This window comes from Mustela lutreola, chromosome 11, assembly GCF_030435805.1.
Source record: "Mustela lutreola isolate mMusLut2 chromosome 11, mMusLut2.pri, whole genome shotgun sequence".
NCBI classification, from domain to species: domain Eukaryota; kingdom Metazoa; phylum Chordata; class Mammalia; order Carnivora; family Mustelidae; genus Mustela; species Mustela lutreola.
Window position 1 is genome coordinate 49,297,829 of NC_081300.1, and position 18,781 is coordinate 49,316,609.

Below are 18,781 nucleotides of genomic sequence, written 5' to 3' on the forward strand. Positions count from 1 at the left end.
AAGTATCATTGTCAGTTTTTAAAATTTATTATTTTCCCAAATACTTTGAAGTCTTATTTCTACAATTTAATGGATTCAACGTGCTCCTCCAGTTGATCCCTGTGACAGTTTGTTCAATAGTCACAAAAGACTCTTAGGAGCTTACGTATTTAAAGATATCTGTCTATCATGGCTAAAATTAACAACTCAGGAACAACAGATGTGGAGAAAGGAGAACCCTCTAACACTGCTTGTGAAAGTGTAAACTAGTGCAGCCACTCTGGAATATAGCATGGAGATCCCTCAAAAAGTTAAAAAAGAGCTACCCTATGACCCAGTAGTTGTACTATTAGGTATTTATCCAAAGGATAGAAACATAATGATTAGAATGAGTATATGCACCCCAATGTTTATAGCGGCAATGTCCACAATAGCCAAAATATGGAAAGAGCCCAGAAGTCCATTGACAGATGAATGGAAAAAGGAGATGTGGTATGTATATATATTCCATTGTATATATATATATAAATCAAACAGAATGAAATCTTGTCATTTGCAATGATGTGGATGGAACTAGAGGGTATTATGCTAAGTGAAATAAGTCAGTCAGAGAATGACAAATATCATATGTTTTTACTCATATGTGGAATTTAAGAAACAAAACAGAGGATCATAGAGGAAGGGAAGGAAAAATAAGATGAAATCAGAGATGGAGACAAACGATAAGAGACTTTTAATCATAGGAAACAAACTGAGGGGAAGGGGGTGGGGGGAATGGGGTAGCTGGGTGATGGACATTAAGGAGGGCATGTGATATAATGAGCAGTGAGTATTAGACTGATGAGTCACTGACCTCTACCTCTGAAACTAATAATACATTATATGTTAATCAATTGAATTTAAATTTTTTAAATGTGCATCTATTTAAAAAAAAAAGAAAAGAAAAGCAACATGGGGAAAAAAAGAATGTCTTTGTGTGTATGTGTGGGTGTGTGTGTGCGCTACTGCCAAGGCTTTTGTTGTTAAAATAGTTGTATTTTTCTCCTCTGATTCTTTGCTGAGTTTTACCATATTCATCCTTCTGCTGACTTGCTATGAAGTCCCTGAACTCTTGTATATTTCCTGAAACACTAGTTTTTTTTTTTTTTTTTAGCACTGATTACAATATTAAATAAATACATATATATATTTAATGTATGGGTTGTTTGGTAACAATTTCCAGATGTTCATCTGAGGCAACTTTTTTTTTTTAAGATTTTATTTATTTATTTATTTGACAGACAGAGATCACAGGTAGGCGGAGAGGCAGGCAGAGAGAGGGGGGAAGCAGACTCCCCACTGAGCAGAAAGCCCGATGCAGGGCTCGATCCCGGGACCCTGGGATTATGACTTGAGCCAAAGGCAGAGGCTTTAACCCACTGAGCCACCCAAGCACCCCGCAACATTTTCTTTTATTGTCAGTGTTCTCCATCTATCATTTTTTCTTTTTTTCAGGTCATAAGAATGTACATATTCTATGCAGTTTCCTTTTTGCTTGTTATCCATTCATGAATGAGGTGAGTTCTTCTGGGACTCTAGTTCATAGAAATTCATGTGGGAAAAAAATGAGGACCATATTTTGAGCTAGCAGGGATTTACTCTTTGACACATTGTGTGTGTGAATTATTTTAGCTTTAACTTCTCAATCAGAAGAGAGCAGTAGTTAAGGCCTGTTCAAAATAATATCCTTTTTCTTTATTTTGCCTCACTCATAAATACTTTGAACAAATGTTATTTCCTTGGGCATTCCTTATTTGGCCTTGACTACTTTTATTTCTTTAGTCAAACCAGCTCCAAAGAAGTTTTGTATCAGCTTGCATAGCCATTCTCATTGTTCCAAAGAATTATTGGTTTTGGCAACAATAGTGCCCCATGTAATTAACTGTTCTGCCAACCTTGTTTCAGGTCTGCTGCTATAGGGTCTTTCTAGGCATCTACCTATACCCTAGTTTACCTTCATTGTATTTGGCAGTGCTTTTTCACGCAGTTTGGGGTTTTCAGGTGTCCTCTAGGTTTGCCCAAGTTGGGATTTTTTTCTGTCCTAGTTGCCATTTTCAAGAAAAGAAGGAAGAAAATACTAATTTTTGTCTGTGACTAGAACTGGAAATCTTACCCAATAAATAATTCTAACTCTAAAACTATCTAACAACTCAATTTTTCTATGTTAATTCTGAAAATACAATATAAGATTATCTGGCCTTAAGGCATAATTTCCTAATATCATTCATCAACATACTTCAATGTAGATGGTAGAGTTTATAATAAATAACTTTCTCACACACACACACAGAAAGATCCATTTATATATTTAACTCAAAACACGTGAATTCATCTGCCAATCTTTGAATGAAAGAAAAGGGCTTTTACTTTGGGTATGAGTCAACTGTTTATAGGTGCCCCTGATGAACCACATCCTTAATGCATTATCTATAATTTCCAGTTCCCTTCTGTTTATTTTTTTTTAAAGATTTTATTTATTTATTTATTTGACAGAAAGAGAGACACAACAAGAGAAGGTACATAAACAAGAGGAGTGGGAGAGGGAGAAGCAGGCCTCCCGCTGGGTAGGGAGCCCCACGAGGGGCTCAATCCCAGGTCCCTGGGATCTTGACCTGAGCCGAAGGTAGATACTTAATGACTGAGCCACCCTGGCACCCCTCTAGTTTCTACCTGTTTAGAGTGAAATGATTTAAATACACTTATAAAACAATGTAAGTCCAGAATACTTTAAGGTCTTTATGATTCTCCCCATAAATTATCTTTCATAGTACTTTTGCCACACCTGTCTCAACAGGAATTGTTTTTGGCACCTCACCTCTGTCATGTCTGTTCAAATTGTTTAACCTAATTTTCACATAATTAATAACTATTTTTTAAATTTATATTTTATTGGTTATTTAATGTCTAATTAAATCGTACACAGTAACAACTGACAACTACATATTTGGCAACAAACATACATAACTCCTGAATGCAGAAATGCTTGGACTATAAGACAACAGCCACGACTACTCATTCATCTGTCAATGTGCTGTCACAGGCATCTGGAAAGCACGTTTTACATATGAGATGGAGAACCCTGGTTCCTCCTACAAGGCTGAAAGCATCATCCCTATATTCTGAGTCTGACACATCCCACATATTGTTTTTGGTATGTCTTATGTAAATCTCTGGTATTGGCATGTTAAGTTACCATTTATTCCTTCTTCATGAAGGTAGAGAACAGAATATGCTCAAAAACAGTATCTGAGTTTCATGTGCATCAGATTTACATTATTTTGAGTTTTCTAAATTTTAGGTGTTGGAAGATGGAGACTGATTATAACTGGCCTTTACCCATACACATGTGTCTTATAGTCAAGGTCACGCTAGTTCGGTCGAAAAATCTGGACCAGCTTTTAAGAGGCACACAATTAAAAGAATGTAGAAAGGATAGGGAGAGTTTCTAAGGTTATTAGCTGTCTAGATCTTGGAAGAAAACAAAAGCAAAAAAAGCACAAGTCCCCCTATGGACCATGGATTTTTTTATCTGAGTTTAAGGACTAGTCCAATATTATCTGTTGTTTTACCCTTAACTTTCTTTTTTTACTGTTGCCTGATCAAACAGATTTAGATTCTCTAGACATTTGTTGAGTACTTATTACATACTAGGTTCTGAAATGGTTATTTTCACGAGTATCATCTCATTTAACTCTTACACTAATTTGGGAGACATGATTTAATATGAGGAAATAGATCAGCAGAGCTAGAGCCTTAAACAAAGATACTCAGATATAAAAAGTCACGCCTCAACTACCTCCAGGTCTGTGTGGGGCCTTTTACTGGAGTAGGAATATGGGATTATAGCCCTTGGTCCCACAAAGTACACTCCATAAACTGATGCTTGTTTTACTATTACAAAATTATTGTATAATGAATTTGCAATTATTTTTTAAATGTTATATAACTTGGGATGGGAGAATTTAAAAATATATTAGGAAAAAAGGTGCCTATTTCAACAAACTTAAATCTTGTTGCTAAGAAACAGTAATAAGATCAATTTTTAAAGAGTCATTCATAATAAGTGATGGTAAGAATAATGACAGTATAGCTGTATTTCCATAGGTGCCCTCTTTTCAACAACTTAAAACAAGTTCTGGAAACATTACTTACTTTCACAAGAGCCCAATAACAAGAGGTGGTTGTGACTGCCCGTAAACATGGGATAGAGCAAGCTCCGAAAGTCCCAAGAGCCCAAAAGCCTGTGGACAAAGAAGGAATAGAGTCTCAGTGCCTGGTGTTCCATCCATTAATACTTCATCTCTTCAGCCACCATCAAAATGATCACTGCTATTTGTCAGAGACAAAAAGATCTGGGAGACAAATTTCAGCTGTAACCTTAACAGTGTTCTAAACATAATATTGCACCTTTCCTAATCTTCTATAATTTGAGCCAGACCTCTCTTCCATCACTTAAAGACTGGAACAAAAAGAAATTGTTCATGCCCTAGTTTTGGTGTCCTAAAAGAGGTAGATTTGTTTTTTGCTTGTCATAAATGTGTTTCCCTGGTTTACTGCAATAAGCAGACTATAGGTAGGAACTCTCTCTACAGTAAAATTAATAACTGCGTTCTCCATTCAGGCTCCAAATGGATTTTAAAGAGATGTCTCTATTTTGTGTGCCTTTCTACCCAGTTAACAAAGGTATCTAAGATCATGGAAACTCCAGCCATAGTCTCTAGGGAATTCTGGGTTTAAATCTGGTTTAAGTTACCTTAACACAGATGTATAAACATTATTATTAGTAGTAGTATTAGTATTATTATTATTGGTGAAATTCTCACCGGACCCAGAAAAAGTGAACTGCCAATGGGTTCCGCCACCACCAGTCACAACCACTTTTATTTCACTCTTTGTACTTACTAGACTTCTCTAGCTGATCATTACAAGATTTATGTGTTATCTTTCCTGTTAATTTGCAAATGTCCTGAGAGAGCTTCTATTTCTGCTCTATCCCTACTCACACATCATAGAATGGGGGATGGTAGGGATAGCAAAGCAGCACCAGTGTCCTCCTGCACCCCACGTCTTCCTCATATGCTAGTAGCATGACTCTCCACAAACATCTTATGATATAACCATCACTATTTCCATTTTCTAAAAAAGGAACTTGAGTTTTAGAGAAGGTGAAAGACCTCCCTAATGTTACACAGCTAGTAAAAAGTCAGGATGAGATCCAAACTGAAGAAAGGCAATAAATGCTATTTTAAAGGTCAAAGGAGAGAGAAAAATGAGCTTTTCCACTTCCTCAAACCTGTGATAAAGAAAACCAATTACCATAATACTCTCCTGCATTTATTCAGAGTGTAGGTCAAAATATTAGGAGTGTTTTGTAAGTCATTTTCTCTTGATTATCACTGCAATACATGCTCTTCATAGGAAATATGGCAAGCAAACAGAGAGAACATTCAATACCTTAAAAAAAATCACCCCCAACTCAGCACTCAGAGACAATTACATTTAATGTTCCAGCATGTTACTTTCTAGTTCTGTTTTCTCTTCTAGTTCTTTTTGTATATATTTTCTCTACATAATTAAGATTAGTCCAAATATTCACTATTAAACCTCTTTCATATAAAATCATAATGAAAACATTTCTCATGTTATTAAAACCTTTTATTAAACATTATAATTGGCAGCACAGCCCTTATACCAGGTTGCCCAGGACCCAGGGTTTTCCAGCAGCCCTGCTCAGGCCCTCATTTCGCTATACCCCTTGCCATGAGAATGGGGGTCCATAGGGAAAGGAGAATGTATCCACACAGAGTCTGTGTCATCCTTCTAGAACATTCTCTAGATACTCAGAATCCTGGAATTCCATGAGCAAATGGCCCCACTGAGACCTTCTCCAGTCTTATTCCCTGAGGGCCAAGAGCATAGCACTGTACACGCCAGACCCAGGAGTGGCCAAGTGATGCAAGGGTGTTGATGGATTTTGGGTGTGAGAGAATTGAGTGCCCTTGAAAGCTGTGTAAGACTCCTCTTGGTGAGGCTGAAACAGAGCTAGAAGGAGTAAGAGGCTCGCTCTTCCCATGCCATCGTATTCCAGAATGGGATTCCAAAGAATCTGAGACTTCTAAATTAATATATGACCTTCTAGGCCACTGTCAAAGCCAGAGACTGACACATACTCTATGAGTTTCTTACTTGATTTAAAACTTTAAAATATTTAGACGTGTTATGTAAGTAAGCTTCTATTTGTCCTCTTGCCCCGGGCAGCCAAAATATGGAAAGAAACTGGTAATGTGCATATTTTTGCATGTGGATATATCATAATATTCTTCTAATATTGAACACTTAAATGGTTCCTATAAATTTTTAAATGATATATGTTAAACATCTATACATAAATATTTACCATACTTGCTAATTACTTTTTATGATACACTCTGGGAAGAAAAATTAGTGAGCCAAAGAATATAGACTCTTCAAAACCAAAGTCTTAAACTAATGGCTGATTAATGGGAGATCTCACTGAAAGCAACCCCTAGCTCTCTATCCTCTACCTACATGCCAAATCCATTGACCTATATTAATGATTACAGAGGCCATGTCTCCTTTTAATGACTTTTATATATGGTCATTTTGTTTCAAGACAGGAATCTGACTCACAAAATATCTTTTTTTTTAAAAATTGAGGTATAAATGATATATAACATTATATTACTTTCAGGTATTTGACATAATGATTCAATATTTGCATATATGCAAAATGATCACCACATTAACTCCAGTTAACACCCACTAAGTAATTTTTGATATGCTTTTAAAAATCCATTAACTTTCAGTCCCTAAAATCAGGAACAGGCAAACCATGGCCCTTAGGCCAATCCCAACCTACTGCATATTTTTATAAATAAAGTTTCACTGGAACATAGCCATGCTCATTCATTTCCATATTGTGTACATCTGCTTTCAGACAACAATGGGAGTGTGGAGTCTTTGCAACAGAGACCACATATGACTGGCCCACAACTCCTGAAATCTTTACTATCTGGCCCTTTGGAGAGTAAGTTTGCCAATTTTGATCTGCAATTATCACAGAATACAAGCCATGAAACAGAAAATTAGCTACTGAAGAATCATAAAATCACAGTAGGTTCTCTCCCATTTCACAAATCAGATGACCTGGTCTCGGCGGGTTTGCTGTGGTATTGCTGCAGACATTCGATCAAGCACCTCATGCCTTCTCTGCTTCTCAGGCACCTACTCCATGCCCAACAGACCTTGGATCAGGTGCTGAGAGCTCACAGAATGAAAATTAATAATTTTTGTCTTCGAGGAGTTGACACATGTGCCTACTATATGTCAAGGAGTCCTTTTGCCAGGTTCTTGGGAGAATAACCCTTTGTTTTGGACCTCAAAGAGATTCTTGGTTTTCCGAATGTGTATTCAGGTTTTCACAAAAGGAACAGGATCGTTCCAATCTTCCTGTACTAAAGCAGCTTAGAGACTGAACTGCAATAATTAGGCTCCCTTGGTGAAAAATCACCAGACGTAGGAAGAGCAGGCAAAACAAATGATTCCTATGTATCAAGTAATCCCTCAAGAAATTTCCTAGATGTTTCTGCTTAAGCCAGTCAGGAAAACGAACTGCCCACTTTTTGACACCAGGATGAGCAAGAGATTGATAAAAGGCCCTTTGTTTACCTAAAAATTAAAATTCCTATTTATGAGGGGTGCCTAGGTAGCTCAGTCAGTTGAACATCTACCCTCGGCTCAGGTCATGATCCCAGGACCCTGGGATTGAGCCCAGCACCAGGAGCTTCTGCCACTCCCCACGCTTATGTGCTCATGCGCGTTCTCTCTCTCTCTCTGTCAAGTAAGTAAGTAAATAAGTAAATAAATATATTTTTTAAAAATCCTATTTATGAGAAAAGCCTACTTGTGAGTACTGAAACAAGTCATTACTATTGCTTTACTCTTCATAAAGACAGAACAATAACAGAGTAATTGGCTTTGGGAGAGGACATAAACCTGAGCCAACTATTTCAGAGGATTCTAAGGAATGTGGTTTGAATCCAAGTTTGAGGGATTTTTTTGGCGTTTTCGTGGAAAGATAAAAGGGAGGAGAGATTATTTACAAGCCAGATACCTTCTCACTTCTTCTTGGCACAATTAACCTCTTATGAAATTACATTAGAAAACTACAAGCCAAAAGCAAAGGTCTTGATTACTCTGTGGTCTTGGATCATTACTGGTATGGCTATCCTATATCGTTGGGGTAAAAGAGACGATTCTTTGTGGATTTGTGCTCCTCCTCTGCCTCTTACGAGCTGGGCAACCTTGTATAAATTTCTCCACTGCTCAGAGCCTTATCCTCTGCAAAATGTTGATAATACCACTCACTTTGCTGGGCTCCTTCACAGACTAAAGGAGGTAACACAAGTCAGCTCATAATGGGCATAAAAGTTATGGGCATTTAGTCAGAGCTAATTATCTCCAATGGCTCATTTACAGAAATGTGTCCATGTGTAAAGAGGAGTAACAATTTGCAAGAGGAGAGGCCAGTCCTGCCTGTTCATGCCAACTCAAAGCCATTAGAATGACTTGTTCTGACCTACTCAAAATAAACAAAGCTTTATGCAATTATCAACTATTTGTATTGCCTGATCCTGTTATGAGAACAGTCCTCAAAATATCTCCGAAGTATGTGCCAAGGACTTTGTTTCGTTTATTTTGCTTTTGTGAGAGAAATAAAAGATAACTCATGCTTGCATTGTTAATTGGCTTTAAAAAAAAAAGATGTTATTTATTTATTTGACAGAGAGAGAGATCACAAGTAGACAGAGAGGCAGGCAGAGAGAGAGGCGGGGAAGCAGGTGCCCCATAAAGCAGAGAGACTGAGGTGGGGCTTGATCCCAGGACCCTGAGATCATGACCTGAGCCAAAGGCAGAGGCTTAACCCTGAGCCACCCAGGTGGTTTTTTAAAGGGTCTTGATTATGCCATTATTTTCAAGGGTTTCAAATGTTCCTTCCATCTTGTCCTTGCCTGACCAAGGAAATCAATTATTGTCCTTCTGTCCCTCACCCAAGCATCCAGAGCAGTTTGTCTCCACTTCTTCACCTTCCACACCTTGTAAACATTACTTATGTATTCACCAATTTATGGATGTTGTTTTCTCAGAATTTAACTATACAGGCCCACCCTCTACTTACCCAACCCAGAAGCCTTATATTCATATTCATCCTCTACAACAATGGGTCTAACAAGATGTATGCTATGCAAGACAATACTTGGGCTACTTTTATTGATCTTTTTAATCTTAAGCTTAAATTTTGCATTATGTGTACCTTTTACAATGTATATAACATATCAAAAGAGTGGGTAATAATTACTCAAGCTATTATTAATATTCTATGAAATCAATAAAATTTGGGGGCTCACTCCAATAGAGCAGTAGTACTAGGCATCCCTAGTGGTATCTGTGGTCCTTTAAGGGTGTCTGTAATATCAAAACTGTTTCACAATAATACTGTGATGGAATATATCTTTTTTACTCATTTTCTCCTGTATACAATGGAGTTTTCCAGAGGCAGCATGACATGTGATAGCGCAACAGACGGATGCAAAAGCAGATGTGGGAACCCAGTTGTTATCTATTTGTAAACAATGTAAAATGATGTTCCTGTCATTAAATTTCTTATTTTGGAAGAGTTCTTTTTCATAAAATTATGTTACTTATATTAACATATAATAAACGATTACTGTTATTTTCAAATGAAATAAGAAGTTTCAAATCTTAGTTTTTGAGGGCTGATGGAGGGGAGATAGGTAGAGGACGGGCTAGATGGGGGATGGGTATTAAGGAGGGCACTTCTATGGGGCGCCTGGGTGGCTCAGTGGGTTAAAGCCTCTGCCTTCGGCTCAGGTCATGATCCCAGAGTCCTAGGATCGAGCCCCACATCGGGCTCTCTGCTCAGCAGGGAGCCTGCTTCCTTCTCTCTCTCTGCCTGCCTCTCTGCCTACTTGTGATTTCTGTCTGTCAAATAAATAAATAAAATCTTAAAAAAAAAAAAAGAGGGCACTTCTACTCCTGAAACCAATATTACTAACTAGAATTTAAATAAAAATTAAAAATTATTCTTAATTTCAGATATCATTATGGCAAATATCAATAGGTATAGAGAGGTTTATTACAGCTGGCTTCTGCCAGTTTCCAGAGAGATGAAATAGTCCATGCTGGTAGTTTACACCACAGAAATTGGCAAACCCATAAATCAGGGCTTTTGTTTTGGAGAAATGCTTTACTAGCACACCACTGGATATAACTCACTTAAAAATTCTTTGGGATCCTTATAAATCTAACCAAAGAGGCAAAGAATCTGTACTCAGACAACTATAAAGTATTCAGGAAAGAAACTGAGGAAGACATAAAGATGTTCCATACTCATGGATTGGAAGAACAAATATTGTGAAAATGTCTAAGCTACCTACACATGTAATGCAATCCTATCAAAATACCATCAGCTTTTTTCAAGGAAATGGAACAAATAATCCTAAAATTTATATGGAATCAGAAAAGACACCGAATAGCCAGAGGAATGTTGGAAAAGAAAACCAAAGTTGGCAGCATCACAATTCCAGACTTCAAGCACTATTACAGAGCTGTCATCATCAAGACAGTATGGTGCTGGCACAAAAACAGACATATAGATCAATGGAACAGAATAGAGAGCCCAGAAACAGATCCTCAACTCTATGGTCAACTAATCTTTGACAAAGCAGGAAAGAATGCCCAATGGAAAAAGACAGTCCCTTCAACAAATGGTGTTGGGAAGACTGGACAGCTACATGCAGAAGAATGAAACTGGACCATTTCTTTACACCACATACAAAAATAGACTCAAAAAGGATGAAAGACCTCAACATGAGACAAGAATCCTTGAGGAGAACACAGGCAGCAACCTCTTCAACCTCAGCTGCAGCAACTTCTTCCTAGAAACATAGCCAAAGGCAAGGGAAGCAAGGGCAAAAATGAACTATTGGGACTTCATCAAGATCAAAAGTTTTGCACAGCAGTCAAAAAACAGTTAAAAAAAACAGTCAAAAAAACCAAAAGACAACCAATAGAATGGAAGAAGATATTTGCAAATGACATATCAGATAAAGGGCTAGTATCCAAAATCTATAAAGAACTCAGCAAATTCAAAACCCAAAGAACAAAGAATCCAATCAAGAAATGGGCAGAAGACATGAACAGACATTTCTGCAAAGAAGACATCCAAATGGCCAACAGACACATGAAAAAGTATTCAACATCACTCACCATCTGGAAAATACAAATCAAAACCACTGTCACCTCACAACAGTCAGAATAGCTAAAATAAACCAATCAAAAGACAGGTGTTGGTGAGGATGCAGAGAAAGGGGAACTTTCCTACACTGGTGGGAATACAAGTTGGTGCAGCCACTCTGGAAAACAGTATGGAGGTTCCTCAAAAAGCTGAAAATTGAGCTACCCTATGACCTAGCAATCGCACTACTGGGTATTTACCCTAAAGATATAAATATAGCAATCTGAAGGGGCACCCGAATGTTTATAGCAGCAATGTCCTCAATAGCCCAAACTATGGAAAAAGTCTAGATGTCCATCAACAGATGAATGGTTAAAGAAGATGTGGTACATATATATAATGGAATACCATGCAGCCATCAAAAAATCTTGCCATTTGCAACAACACGGATGGAACTAGAGGGTATTATGCTAAGTGAAATAAGTCAATCAGAGAAAGACAATTATCATATGATCTCTCTGATGTGAAGAATTTGAGAGGCAGGGCGGGTGGTCATAGAGGGAAGGGAGGGAAAAATGAAACAAGATGGGACTGAGTAGGAAGACAAACTGTTAAGGGACTCTTAATCTCAGGAAACAAACTGAGGACTGCTGGAAGGGAGGGGGAGGGAGGGATAGGGTGGCTGGGTGATAGACATTGGGAAGGGTATGTGCTGTGGTGAGTGCTGTGAATTGTGTAAGACTGATGATTCACAGAGTTGTACCCCTGAAACAAATAATACATTATATGTTAATAAAAAATTAAATTAAATTAAAACAAATTCTTTGGGATTCTCAGTAATGTTTAAGAAGATGAAAAATTCCTAAGACCAGAAAAATTGGGAACCTCTCTCTTAACACTGTTAATTGGTACATTCTTTTTTTTTAAAGATTTTTTTTTTTTTTTTTTTTTTTTTTTGGACAGGCAGAGATTACAAGTAGGCAGAGAGGCAGGCAGAGAGAGAGAGGAAGAAGCAGGCTCTCCGCCGAGCAGAGAGCCCGATGTGGGGCTCTATCCCAGGACCCTGAGATCATGACCTGAGCCGAAGGCAGCGGCTTAACCCACTGAGCCACCCAGGCGCCCCAGTAATTGGTACATTCTTGATACTCCTTCCACACCCTCACTTTTCTCTTCATACACTAACTCTGCCTACCTTTGGCTTGGCTAACATGGCACAGCACAGAACCTCCTTCAACTTACCTAATTCTTACTCTTTATTCCTCACATTTTCCCTCTAGCCTGATAGAAAACCAGTGATTCTTGTTATTTGATCTATGAAACTTCTGTTTGACAAAATATAGTGCTTCTCAAAGTGCATCCTAATTATTTGGAGTGCTTATTTATAAAGAATATCCCTGAGACAACTGCATCACCCCAACCTTACTGAATTACAAGTCTCTGGAGAGGGTAGAGCTTTTTAATATCCAAGAGGTAATTCCTATGATGATCCCAAGTTTGAGAAGTCTCTAATCCTCTGTCCTTCAGGGATCTTACCTATTTTGACAACCTTAAACACCTCTTCTTTGTTTCTCTATTTTCAGTCACTCTTTTGCTTCACACATACATCTTTAAATGTTCCTATGACATTTCCATATACTGCCTTGCCACCACTTCAAGTTCAACATGCCCTAGACAACTTCCCAAGCTAATCTGCTCCTCATTCTCTTTTCCTTAGCTGAAGACACAGTAGTTATCTCAATTATTCAGATTTCAACCACTGAAATGATTCCTACCTTTCACATCTTCCTCATTGCTCCCATGTCTAACTCGGTGTCCAGAACATATACTTTCTGTCTCTGAAACATCACTTGTGTCTCTCCTGTCCATTTCCCACCTAGTTTTGGTCTCCTTATTTCTGCCTTAGAAAGTTAGATCAACTTTCTCTCTCTCTCTAGCTCTCTCTCTTTTTAAAGATTTTATTTATCTATTTATTTGAGAGAGTGAGAGAGATCACAAGAGGTAGACAGAGAAGCAGACTCCCTGCTGAGCAGGGAGCCTGATGTGGACTCTGAGCCAAAAGCAGAGGCTTAACCAACGGAACCACCCAGGTACCCCTCACCTTTCTCTTTTGTCATGAACTTCAAGTTCTCAGTGATTTGAAAACCAACATCATTCAATGTCTTTATGACTCCTAATGCCACCTGCTGGTAGGTAGGTATCACATAACATTTCTGGAACGTTCTTTTGGAGACTGATGTGTGGCCATTCATCATTCATTCCATCATAGGGTACAGGTGCAGGACTCTTTCCAGCACAGAAATACTGGCCTCAAAATGAGCAGAAGAAGCAAGGCTTTGGTATGAGAGAGAGTCTGAGTCTCGGCTGCTAGGCAGGCAGAGCAGAGATACTGAGAATCATCCCAAAGAGTTATAATACCAGTGTTACATGTGTTCTTGCTAGAGTTAAAATAGTTTTTCCTGATGAACGGCCACACATCTGTAAAGGACAGACAGGCTAACAAGAGAAGACTAATAACAATGGGAGAAAACAGTTACCTGTAGGGCCAGGAAGAAGGGAAGAAGTTTGAAAAATGGGAGCAGGCAAAGTGTGCTGGAAATCTTCTTTTCATTCCTTTCATCGCATCTATACACATCTCTGTCCTGCTCTAGGCTGGGAGGCTGACCTAACACACCACATCCACTGAGGTTATCTGTGCTCTGGTTTCTGGTAGGGTTCACCTAAGGGAGCCCTGGAGGGAGGGAGACTATAAGGAAGGAGAAGAGTGAAGTCAGAGTATTTTCCTACCAGCTGATCTCCTGCCACTGCCTAAAACCTCCATCAAGGGCTGCAGCTCCTGCCAGACAGGCCTATCCTCAGTCCTCCACAGTCCCGGGTCCTCGTTGTGGCCCCTCCGCTAGCACCCGGGGTCTAGAGTGGTAGGAACACACATCTGTGACCAGCCTGAGGTCCCGTTCCACCCCTGTGCTGCTCTACATCCTGTCTACATCTGCACAGCTAGTTACTTTATGAACTCAAACCACCTCAATTTGAGTATGGCATGTGTTTCCTGTTGGACCCTGAGTGATATACCTGGCTAGAGGGGAAGAAGGAGGAGAAGGAGAAGAAGAAAAAATTAGTGAAGCTAAATAGAGGAGAGGAAGAGGGAAAGGAAAGACGTTAACTAATTTTCCTCCACGAAGCTGCCCTTTGCCTACCTGGGCCACATTTTTTCCTTTCGCCTACCTGGGCCACTCCAAGTACAGGTTACCTTTTCTCCTTCCATGTCTCTCTATCCTCTTTCTTCATTATTTTACGTTACCCACCATCTTCTCTTCTCTCTGTGTCATTCAGTTTAATGCACTAACTTAAGCTTCTTCTTCCTCCTGGATAGTTTATCCAACTCTCTGTCCATTCTGAAATAAATATGGGGCTTAAGGGGCACCTGGGTAGCTCAGTGGGTTAAAGCCTCTGCCTTCAGCTCAGGTCATGATCTCAGGGTCCTGGGATCGAGCCCCACATCAGGCTCTCTGCTCAGTAGGGAGCCTGCTTCTCCCCTGTCTCTCTGCCTGCCTCTCTGCCTACTTGTGATCTCTCTCTCCCTGTCAAATAAATTTTAAAAATCCTTAAAAAAAAAGGGGGGGGGGACTTAATCTTTCAAAACAAGGCACCACATGGCTTTCTGGGCTCAAATAAACTTCGTGATGATGGGATCCTTCCATACCTTCTGTCTTATCTGCAGGAGATCAACACTGCCTTAAGATTCAGGGCACTTTCCTTGCAGCTTCCCCTAAATTCCCTCACTGACCCTCCAACTTTCAGGTACCACCCTTCTCTGCCCATTATTTGTAAGCCAGCATATTCAGACAAGGCCCCTTTTTCTAGATATGCACTGCCTATGCTAACCTCTAGGTATTGTGTTGTTATTGAAATTAAATTAAAAATTCAGTTCCTCAGTTATACTAGTCACATATCAAGTGCTCAGTAGCCACAAAAAAGTAATGAATACTGTATAGAGCATTTCCATCATCACAGAAAATTCTACTGAACATATCAGCATCTAGATTAGCATTTCCCCACCATGAATGTTTAGAACCATGAACGTTTTAGGCCAGATAAGTCTTCAATATGGGGGCTGTCCTGTACATAGTAGGCTGTTTAGCAGCATCCCTGATCTCTACCCACTGACGCCATTAGCATTTTTGCAGATGGGACAACCAAAAAGGTCTCTAGACATTCCCAGACTCTGGTTTAGATGAGACCATTCAACTACTGATTGTGTTTTGCTCACCCACAGATAAGGAGTGAGAGAAGTCAAGGAAAAAAAAAAAGTTGAGATACACTTGGACAGAATAAGGAAAGGAGGCCAGAGAATAAAAGATTTCCACAAAATCCTTGCACAGTGTATTACAACTTTTTCCTAGCAAGTCCCAGTCCTTTGTAAGGTAGTGAGTTTCCTTCTGGTTGCCCCATGGCACCTGGAACTCTCAAACTAGGTCATCATAAGGTACAAACCCCCTGCCCCATCCCTGGAAATAAAAGTTAGAATTGTGGCTGTCATGTAAATTGCTGATGTCTCCTGTTAGGGCCATGAAGTGTGGGGCTGTCAGAACATCATCTTGTGATGATGTTAAAGATGACCGCGAGGTATTCCTAACTGGACAGGGTCATTCACATGCATTCTTCCTCAGCACAGGACAGGATGCCACATCCTTCTGTGTTTTCTGACCCTCACAGTTCTTCTGGGTTATCAGGCATTGAGAGCCATGGAAGGAAAAGTTAATATAGCCCAACGTTCTAATGGAGACAACTCAACTATGCAAAGCAGGTTTTCCCAAAATATAGTCACCAATCTTAAAAGATGTCCTACAGTCAGAAGCTTTTAAAAGACAACTGCCCAAGTCTATTTAACCATATGCCCCTTCTTCTGAAATACTCCCAACTGAAGATGTTTTACCCAATGCTAACTTAAAGAAAAGACTTGTGCTCAACTGAAATCCTCTGTCAGTCCAGAAGCATTTCCTTGACACTTTGTAAGATCCCATGCAGAGAAATGAAGGTACAAAAGGGGTCCTGTTATGGACTCAGGAAATAATCATGCTTGAAAAGCCCAGAGGTCACTATAGAACTAAGCATTGGGAACTGAGAACAGGTCAGGCAGGACCAGGCATCAGGCACAACTGGTGATTTTCTACTTTCTTATCAAGTATTTAACTACAAATACGCAGTTGAAATGGAGATATACAATGGCAAGGACCAAATAGTGCTTTATATTTGCCTCAGATTCATACACCATGTTTGGTTTATAGCAGCTGTTCGATAAATGTTGACTGAATACTGAATAAAGTAAAGGAGAAGCTTGTCTATCTCACATGATAGATCTCCAAAAGGCAGTGCTACCTTCTGTTTTGTGTCCACTCAACTGATTACTCAGGTGATCCCCAGGTAGTATGTACTTTGTTAAAAATACTGGATAACATCCAAAATCTAGGAAATGATAACATTTGCATCAGACAGGGTTCCAACAAGAAACCAATGACACAATCCAATTAGGATAATTTCCAGAGACTTATTTGAAAGGGACAATTTGCAAAGCGATGGATGCATGTAAAGGAATGACAAGGGATACTGCTGTAACTTGGGATTGGTAGCAGCAGAACTATTACCACTCCTAGAGAAAAAGAGATGAGAGGATGGATTGATTACAGGAACCCAAAAGGAGAAAAGTCTTAGAGTGAAACACCGTGACCTTAGGTCGAGGGGCACAGGCAGCCCAAGGCAACCCCACAAGGAGGGAGCCAAGAGAATAATTAGCCTGACCTCACTCGCGCCCCTCCCTTGAATCTCCTGCTGGGACCCTGCCATTGGCGGAAGTCAGAGGGCACAGGAGCCCTTGTGTAGCCCTCACAGGCAGCCTCCTGGGTAGAAAGAGGGAGGGAGGAGAAGGGTGGAGAGCAGACCAGAAGAGGCAAAAGGAAGATATCCTTAACAATAGGAGATTGCTATCTCTGCACTGGTAGTGTTTGGAAATCATTAAGATGCCAATTCATGATCAATTTATGATCCAATGAGAAAGAATCACTTTTAAATTCGTATTCGTTAATGATGGTTTAAAATCTGGATGTTAGGATTACCACACTAATTTAAAAATAAGATTTCATCCGGGTCAAAATCAAATCCCAGTTAAAAGGAAATTTAAGCTAAAGTTACAGAGATCTTGTGAACCTTAATTCTGCCAGACTTGAAGTTCAGCCATAAATATACCAACTCTGGACTCCTGGCTAGAGGGGAAAATGGTAGTTCTTCCCAGGAGGGAATTGATCAAAGGATTACTGTACAGCCCCACACAAGAAAAGCACCTCTTGTTAGAGAATAGAGCACAACTCAGTATTTGGGGATTTGCCAGTGGGATGGAGGGAAGAAAAGGTATCTGAAACTCCTAAAAGAAAAATTACTCCATGCAGAACACAAACAGTTGAGAACCAGGAAATTTAAAAGGGAAGTCAGTGAGAAAAGCTTTTAACTGTGAAGGCTGCTACTTTTCCCAAGAAAGTAGAAAGGAAAACATTATCCGTGAAAGGACAGAAAATAATGCAGTGGAATACTAGAAAGAAGAGGCTGAGAAGAAATCTGATGGGGCTTCGGAAATAAAAGAAACAGAAACAAAACATCTTTACCATATTTTAATTTTGGTGAGTCTCTGGCCTGTGGCCTGTTGACACTTGCTATCAAAATACAGCAATGTAGGGGCGCCTGGGTGGCTCAGTGGATTAAGCTGCTGCCTTCGGCTCAGGTCATGATCTGAGGGTCCTGGGATCAAGCCCCGCATCAGGTTCTCTGCTCCTCGGGGAGCCTGTTTCCCCCTCTCTCTCTGCCTGACTCTCTGCCTACTTGTGATCTCTCTCTCTGTCAAATAAATAAATAAAATCTTAAAAAAAAAATACAGCAATGCAAAGAAAAAAGATCTCTCTGCTTTCTCCTCTCGTCTTAATCATAGGCATATGCCCAACATCGTCTGCTTGACTTGCAAAGATTTACGTTCGCAAAATAAATGTGTCTGTTATTTATATATTCATCAGTTCCTGAAAAATCACCTTATATTAAGAACAGATACAATTAAATTAATTGTTGTTTACCATGCTCAATCTAGAATTTGATATTTTCTTTCTTGAGAGAGACATATGCACAGCTTCTGCTTGTTCGATGCAAGCTGTTCTCATATAATAAGAACTTACCACAATTTCAGACTCTTATTTACAAGGAGTACACTTCGTACTGTTGTTCAAGCATATAACACTCAAGTTGCAAGTAAAAGATAGGCAGAACTGATAAATGATGTCCAGTTTAAATGCACAGATAGTGCAAGAGAAAGCCAACTGACTGTGATCGTCAATCTTTTCTGCCTTTTTCTTTTTTTAAGATTTTATTTATTTATTTGACACAGAGAGAGACAATGAGAGAGGGAACACAAGCAGAGGGACTGGGAGAGGGAGAAGCAGGCTTCCTGCC

The 18,781-nt window shown here is 39.3% G+C and overlaps 1 protein-coding gene across 7 annotated transcripts in view; it reads right to left on the reverse strand.

The window, feature by feature from the left end:
• The window catches only part of GREB1L (GREB1 like retinoic acid receptor coactivator), a 272,164-nt gene that overhangs the window by 193,209 nt on the left and 60,174 nt on the right, over positions 1-18,781 (reverse strand). For 5 of the 7 annotated variants that reach the window (XM_059138914.1, XM_059138919.1, XM_059138912.1 and 2 more), the window contains exon 2: positions 4,171-4,259. The exons of the other annotated variants lie outside the window; for them this stretch is intronic. The gene's annotated coding sequence lies outside the window, so the exon portion shown is untranslated. The remainder of the gene's footprint in view (positions 1-4,170; positions 4,260-18,781) is intronic. 7 annotated transcript variants of the gene reach the window in all.